This window comes from Belonocnema kinseyi, chromosome 3 (genome assembly GCF_010883055.1).
Source record: "Belonocnema kinseyi isolate 2016_QV_RU_SX_M_011 chromosome 3, B_treatae_v1, whole genome shotgun sequence".
In the NCBI taxonomy this organism is placed as follows: domain Eukaryota; kingdom Metazoa; phylum Arthropoda; class Insecta; order Hymenoptera; family Cynipidae; genus Belonocnema; species Belonocnema kinseyi.
Window position 1 is genome coordinate 68204343 of NC_046659.1, and position 8775 is coordinate 68213117.

Here is an 8775-nt window from a genome sequence, read left to right on the forward strand (position 1 = left end):
AATATGCTTCCAGAGCTTTACGTGTAGTCATGGGCGGATTAAGACCTTTCGGGGCCCGGAGCTAAAATAACGTTGGGGTCCCTTTAAGGCGGCTGGACTTAACATTTTACTTTCATTTAAAATTAGTTCATGATAAAAAAATTCAAAAATTTAATTGAAAAAATTTTACTAAAATTTTTTTTAGGACTTTATTATTTTTGTTCATAAGCGGGTTATTTTACTGTATATTATATGTTTTTCTTGGGGAGAAGGGGGCCCCCACTAGCGTGGGGCCCGGTGCTTCAGCACCACCAAGCCCTCCCCATGATCCGGCACTGCGTGTAGTTCAATAAATTTCTGTTAATTCAGGTTAGGTGAAGTCCGGTTCTGTTGGGTAAAGTTATATTAAATATGTTGATATCAGGCAAGGGCTGATCCTTCACAGTTGTCGACATGTTTTTGAAGTGAAAATTTGCATCACTGGCATTATTTTGAAATTTATTTGCCTCAGTGCATGATTTTTCGTCACTTTTTGAGGTTATGGCTCAACCATGACGTGATGGGTGATTTTCGATACCGAATTTGAATTCAGCGCCCCAAAATCCATAGGAATACGTGTGTCTTGTTACCAGATCCGCACACTTTTTTTTGTGTGTGGCTGTGTTATTCCTCATCCCCAGTATAAAGACCTCATGGATCGTTAGGCTAAAACAATGAAAAAATTGGCTAGAATAGATTATATCTTGGCTAAAATTGGCATTAAACTTTGACTTACAGTAATTTTTATTAAAAAAGATATTTTTATTCATCTATGTTTCTTCAGGTTTAAATAATAATTTTTTTCTTGGAATCTGTCTCGAGTAGCCGCACAAACATATTTTAAAGTAGCCGTTGATCATCTTTTCTAACTACTGTTTTTGCACTCTCAATACTCGTTGTAAAATTAAAAATGTTAAATTAACTGTTGCTTAAAAAATAATTATTCTTTATTATCTTATGTGGAAATATCTGAAACAAAAAAATCTTCATTACCGAAGTTTTAATATACATTCTTGTTGGATTGAAAAAGGAAGAAAATATTGCAAAGTATATTTCTTTTAAAATAATTTGTTTTTATTTTAGGTTTCTACTTCAAAATACTATAAACTAATTTGTAAGATATTTTTATTTTGTATTCTAGCTATGATAAAATCTGTAAAACCGGACTGATAATACTGCGATCTACCGATTTATGAAAGAAGTAACACTAGGTGACTCAGTACAATGTCGGTAATGCAGGTTAATTATGAATTCATAAAAATGGTTGAAAAAGATACATGCGGGTACAGAAATATATCTTTGGTAAATATTGTGACTTTTGAAAGGCATATAGATTTATAAATTTCATGTAAAATTCGAAAAGTCAGAAATTGAGTAATTCCTTTAAATTTATTGTAATTTCCTTGAGTAGCGCAAAGATTATTAAAATAATACAATTTATGACATCAGTTTCTGGTAGAGTTTAGAAAAGAAATGGTTAAAGTTAAAAAGTCAAAGACATTTACGTCCTAAAATTAATTACATCACTGAACTTTCTAAATCTCAATCATAGCAATTCCTCTGAAGAAACCCAAGAAAGTGAATTAATATTTGTTCTGAAAGCATTTGAATCTAGCTGTAAACTAAATCTGTATTTCATAAATCGAAATTTAGATGTAATCTAAATCATATTACTGATATCAATTCCCTAATTTTACCTTTTCGTTTGAAAATAATTATGCAAAATATCTCTAATACTGCTAAATTGTTTGTACTGGATTGAAATTAAATGTTTTGCTTGAACCGACAATTTTATTTGTTAAATAAAAAACCTTTCTAGTAATTAAATATCTTCTGATCTACTGACGTTTGGATTATTAATTTTTTTAATTCGGATGTATATGTATAAAAAGAAGCTGATCTCTAGAAATCATTCCCGGACCTTTCCTGATATAATATTTAGATAATTCTAATAACAATAATTAACTCTGCTATCATGGATTTATGTGAATTTATGTTAAAAAATACTTAAACAAGAATTGAGAGCCACGCGGTGAACTCTCTTTGTGACAAAAACGCACTGAAATTGCACAACAACAGGAAGATTAAAGATTCAAGGATTCATGAAATGACTAGCAATTCAAAGTGATTAATTAAGAAGTCAACAAAAATTCGTTAAATAAAAAATGTTGGCAACTTCAAAGAATAATTGGTCATTTTTGTCCAAAAGATGCTTACATTTCGAAAATACTCACGCTCAACTCAGGACAATTTTTGATTTCAATTTTGTTGTCAAAAATCTGAAAGATTAGGGTTTGATGGAAAATTAAAAAATTATCATTCTGTGCTTCAAATTAGTATATTGAAAGTAAAAGTTATTGAATTTCCATTGGAAATAAAGTTTTAGCACCTCTCAAAATAAAAAACAAAGGGAAAATACTTGGTAATTCGATTCAATTAATTACTCAAATTAAATCAAATGATAATTAACTGTCAATTACATGATTAAATGAAGATTGCGGATATTTATATAAAATAGTTTTTCTTTCCAGGGAAGTGTGAAAACCATATTTTCTTTAGATTCATTTTCAAATATTTTTTAAAACAAGATTAATTAAATATAAGTATTGATTTGACTAAATAGTTATATTCACATCCTTTTGTTATTTTTCATAAACCAAAAATGGTTACGTTCACTATTAGTGCGATGATCGCTCATTGTATGTCAATGTCAGCAGCTGTTTCAATTATGAATAAAAGATTAAGAACGAATTGCGACTTCATTTTCAAAAATTATTGCCAGAGATATTTGTCCTAAAAAGCTGGAGGACTAAATACTTCATTTTAGATTCTTCCAAATTTTAAAGAACGATAACATTTATACAAAGTCAGAAGAAAACAATTTTTTTAAATTTTTTATCAATATTTATATAATTATCTGTATATTTTCAGTCAATAACAATTTTCTTTTTGAACATGTAATTAAAGTTAAGTTTCGATGAAATTTTCGGTAAAAAAATTAAGACAAGGATTCTTTACGTCTCCTGAAGAATTGATTACAGTTTGGACTCTGTCCCTAATAAAAAATACTCCGGTAACCCCTTCGACCTTATGGATTAAACGCTTTCCTTACGCGTCTCTCGTATTTCGCAATAACTCTCAACCGACGCATATTGGTGAAAGTATTTGTTCAAATTACAAACCAAGTTTTATATCTTGATGGATTTAGATTTTTATTGTAAAAAATCATAATTTTTGGAAAAAAAGTAACAATAAAAATTCCTATCTTTTATATTCGGCCTTTAGTCAATAGAGCAATATTATAATTAAAGATAATGCATAATTCTGTAAAAAAAAAATTAATTACATTAAAAGTTGTTGTATTAAATTGATAGGTAATTGCTTACTATGATGAATTTTTCGAATTCCTTACTAAATGGTTTGAAAACTGTTGGAAAATATTCTCTCTAGTCCAAAAATAAAACATCATTCGCGGGAGACCCAAAAAGTTTCATATACCCCTACCAAAACACTAAAAAATTAAAATATTTTAAAATAGCGTTCATAAAAATTCTATTTTCGTTCTGTATAAACGAGATATACTGAAGTGTTTAAAGGCGCTGATTAAGAATATAACCTCGAAAATATTCGCAAATGGCATTTTTAAGTTCAATTTGATTTTTCAAAGAAATTTTTAGCAATAGAAATTATTTGTAATTTTTCGAACTGGAAAAGGGGTAAGATGTGACAGAAGTCCTCTATTCGCTTTTCCTTTACTTCAGTTTGTTCCGTTTGTTAAACCTTGAAATTAATAAAAAATTATTGAAATTTATTTAAATAATTTAAAATTAATAATATATAACATTAATGGAATCTTTGATCCATTGACATTTTTTTTGTGTAATGCATTCGTTATAGAAGTAAATATTAAGAGACTAGAATTTCGTTAAATCCCCAAAAGCTTGAAAAGAAATTAGTAAATAAATAAATAATAAAAGTAAACCTCATCAAAGAAGCGAAAATATTAAATTGAAGACATTCCAGTTTTAACTGTATCATATTATATTATTATAGTTTTTTACAATTCTTTATCATGTATAAAAAATGACAAATTGTTTTTAAATGATGTTTTTCACTGAACTTAAGGCACTTGCAAACATTTTTGTTAATATTCTCCTTACGCTTGTTTATAAAAAACATATTTTGATCTAAATAAAAGCATAGACTTTCATGTCTGATTATTCATTTAGGAATACTGAATTAAATTTTTGTGTCTGTGATGACACGGTGTTCTGCAAAAATAATAGTATAAATTGTATATAGCGGCCTGCAAATTTTAATTTAATTAAAAAGTGATATCTCATATTATAAATGACCTGCTGCATATTTCTGATAAAGAATAATAACTTTCCAATCAAAGTATTCTCTTTTTTGAAATACATGACTATTTTCAAGCTTTTTTTAACCAGATCTGCTAACTCATTCCAATGTAAACCCGGATATAATATTGTTAGCTGTGATTCATAAATTATCTTTTGGTTAAAAATACTGATATCATTGTAGTCATTGACATTCATTTGCATCCTGGGTCTTTGACTTTTTAATACTATCAAGTATTTTTAGATTTCTGTTTCACTTATAAAAGTTTGTTTTGCAAACATTACTGCCTCTCAGCATGATTATCTTTTCTATAAATAAATTTGTTTAGAAGACAAAAATTATCCTTTCGCAAAAGTAATATTACTATCAGATGAAATTGACAAAGATGTATTTAAAAATAATATCAAATATGCATCTTGGCTTTCTTCCTTATTTTGCAAAATGTAATTTGTAAAGCAAATGTCTTTAAATTCTAATCAATAGTAGATTTTTCAAAGTCCATTGAAATCATTCATTGGACGAACCGGCAAATATGTCTTTTTTTGTCCTCGTGGTGGGCTTTGAATAAGTTAATATGTAACATTTATCTTCCACATAAACTTGAAATAATGTACCTGCACTTGAAAGCTTCAACGGACTGAGAAAGAACAAACGCGGTATGAACTGCATTATCAGACTGAGCGAATAGGAATCAGATGCAAGCCAGAAACGATTATTACGCGCAGTAATTTCCGCTTCTTGTGAGTTGCAATAATTATCATAATAATTGTCATGCCGTACGCAAATTGTGGAATAAGAGCACTTATTTTTATTTTTTAATTGCACTGCAAACGAAATTGGATGTTTAATGCACCATTAGAATTCCCACAAAAAAGAAATAAATTTTCGTATTCTTTTGGAGTACAGTATAACTATAAAAAATATAGTTTGGTGATAAAAAATATTAATGTCGAAGAATGAAACGAGTTGTTACAAAATCGAGCACCTCAGCGATGTTTTAATAAAATTCCAAATTTATTAATGCAATTTATTTAAATTAAAAGTTATAGAAAAAGCAAAACATTCCAAGCAAATAGTTGCAAATAGTTAGCGAGGGGCAAATAAAAATTTGATCCAGCGTAAATGGATTTCTCCAGATTACGAGTATATCCTATTATCCTAGATGACCTCAATATACAAAACTGCCCAGGAATACATAAAATTATGGTGAATTACTCCGTTTGAACTACAGAATAGTGCGAATTTTTAAGCAAGAATGATTACTTTTGATCAAAATTGATCGATTTTTAACCAAATATATGATCTTTTGGATAAATAGTTGATTTTTTAACCAAAAACATGAATTATCAACCATGAACATCAATTTTCTACCGAGAAACACGATTTTTCAAATAAAAAAGATCATTATTCTACCAAAAATTGAATAGAGATGAATTTTGAACCAAAATGATGAATCTTCAACTAAAATAAGTAAATTTTTAGTTATAAAATAAATGTTTCAATAAAAAAGAACGAAGCATGTAATAGTTGTTATTTACAACAAAAAAGGTTCGAATGAAACTTTAAATAAAAGAAAGACAAATTCAACCAAGAAGATAGATTTTTAACAAAATGGTTAAATTCTCAACCAAAAAGATGAATTTTTAATAAAACAGTTTACTTTTTAACGAAGCAGGATACTTTAATAAAGAATTTTTAAATTTTCAACAAAGTAGATTCAGTTTTCACCAATTATTTGAATTTTCAACAAAAAATGTAATAGTTATATTTTCAATTTAAAAATTATCTACGCAAAATGAAGAATTTCTAAAAAAATGCATTCATTTGAAAAAATTAATTTTAACAAAAGATAATGAATTTTCAAGAAAAATGTAGTTAAATTTATAACCAAAGTGATCAATTTTGAGACAAAATGATGGATTTTAAACCAGATAATTATTAGTGAATAAAGTAGTTCAACTTTCAACCAAGCAATTGAATTTTCTATTAAAAGTGAAGAATTTTGAACAAAACACATCATTTAAAAAAGTTATTTTTTAAATAAATAATTGATTTTTCGAAAAAGGTAGTTGAATTTTTAACCAAAAAATGACCTTTTTTCAAGATTGTTGATATTTATCAAATACTGGATTTTTCAACCAAAAATAGTCTAGTTTTTAACTAAAAGATATCAATTTCAGCTAAGCAGGAAATTAATATATTCACAATTATAAAAACTAAGTTTTTGTTAACAGAAAAAGTAATTTTTCAAAAAATAGTTCAGTTTTCAACCAAGGAGATGAATTTTCATCTAAAAAGATGCATTTTCAATCTAAATATGAATTTCCAACAAAGTAGTTTGATTACTACCTAAATAGTTGAATTTTCAACCAAGAAATATGGTTTTCTAAAAAAGTAAGAAAGTTTTGAACAATATAGTTTAAATTTTAACTCAAAAGAAAGATTTACATTCAAAAATTTAATAGTTAAATTTAAATGTAAAAAACTTAATTTTTTGAAGAAAAAACGTATTTTCAAGAAAAGAGTGCATTTTTTACCAAAATAGTTCCACTGCAACCAAAAATATAAATATTCAAGCAAGAAGATTAATTTTAATCCAAAAAGACAATTTTTTACCAAAATATATGTTTTCGAAAATGAGCAAACAGATCTTTAAAAAATAATACTGTCATTTCTTGTCATTTTCACTTCATGTTTAAAAATATTAGTTGGCAGGCACCCGCCACTCCTTCCATGATGGCTCATGTAGTCATCACAAAACTTGTAGTGGATGTAGTTTAGTTACAGCACGATGATAAACTTCATTGACAGTTTTGACGTCTACAGCTCTTACTACGTTATTCTTTTCAGGAAACTTTTTTATCAAGAATCCTAGCGGACATGATTCTTGAATTAAGTTCTTGTGTTGCATGAGAACTAAATCTCCTTATTTGATATTTGGTTGTTCTTCTCTCCACTTTCTTCTATTCAGAACTGTCGTTAAATATTCTCGTAACCATCTCTTTCAAAATTGATTTGGTAAATATTGCGATATCCGCCACTGCTTTCAAGAAATCTCGTCATATTTAGTGAATAATCCAGAAGTTCCAATTTAAAAAGAATTACCTATCAGAATATCGTTCGCAGATATACTTTGAGGATCATTACTATCTTTTGACGAGTACGCTAGTGGACGACTATTTACAATGTATTCAACTTCGGCAAATAAAGTTTGAAGAACTTCATCCGTAGGATATTTCTCTTTTAAAACCGCGTTGTAGAGTTCGTTTAAAGGATCCAATCAGTCTTTCCCAAAATCCTCCCATATTAGGGTACACTGGAGGGATGAAGTTCCATTCGGATTTAAACCTTGTCATTTCTTCTTTCATTCTTTTGTGGTCGATGTCTTCTAAAGCTCTAAAAAATTCTTGATTGGCTGATTTCAAATTGGTTCCATTGTCAAATCACAATTTTTAGTCCTGCCTTTTCGGGCCATAAATATTTATATTGTCATAATATATGAATCCGTAGTTAATGATCGGGCTATTTCTACGTGAATTGCACGAATTGTGACACAAGTAAAAACTACACTATATCATTTTTCGATTCTACGAATTCGCTTTCAAAGTTCTCTATTGCAGGTACGATGTTCCTTACTGAACAACTAAAGTTGTCAAAGTTTTTTAATTCTTAAACTTTTGAAATCTTTTTAGATTGATTCATATATTTTAATTATCACATCCATCTTTATGTATGTGACTAATAACATTTCCACTTCTGATCTTACTTCTCCAGTCAAACTTCTTTCTAGACAGAGAATATTTTCTGCAGGTGAAATTAACATTAATAAGATGACGACTTATGCCATGATGTTCATGCTGATTAATGTAGCATCGACTGTAGCAATGTAATGTAACAATGTAACATCGACCATTTTTCATTTCAAAAGTTTTAGTTTTTAGAGACTGACAATAATTCTGTTCTTACGTTTTCCAAATCTTCTTTTCTGCTTTGCTTATCAACGTCTTCTAACCAAGATTGAATTTCGGATCTCCTGTTAGATTTTAAACTACATTCACTTCTTCTATCCAGATGCATCTCGACGCATTTTGTGTTCTTTTTTTTAACAGATTCATTTGTTGATTTACATCTTCAAAGCTAAAATGTTTTCTTGTCAGGTTAAAACTTCCTGCTGTTGGATAACGCAATTTTTCTTAATCTCTAATTTCTCACGTGCGAGATTAAATTTAATTTCTAAAGCAGATTTTTGTCAATAATTTTAGTGTATACTGACATTTGAGGTTCTTTACATTTTACATTATTATTATTACACCATTAAGCCATTTCCCTTTCGGGGTAGGCGTGACTCACTCGGCAGGGGAAAGGAGTAGTGTGTAGAAGGGATAGAGATTTTTCAGA

At 28.4% G+C, this 8775-nt stretch overlaps 1 long non-coding RNA gene across 1 annotated transcript; it reads right to left on the reverse strand.

Moving 5' to 3' along the window:
- Window positions 1–584: 584 nt before the first annotated feature.
- LOC117170157 lies at window positions 585–5043 on the reverse strand. The gene is made up of 3 exons (XR_004466729.1): window positions 4992–5043; window positions 755–987; window positions 585–684 (listed from the first exon to the last, which is right to left on the reverse strand). It is a non-coding gene; the product is annotated as an uncharacterized LOC117170157 (long non-coding RNA).
- Window positions 5044–8775: the final 3732 nt, after the last annotated feature.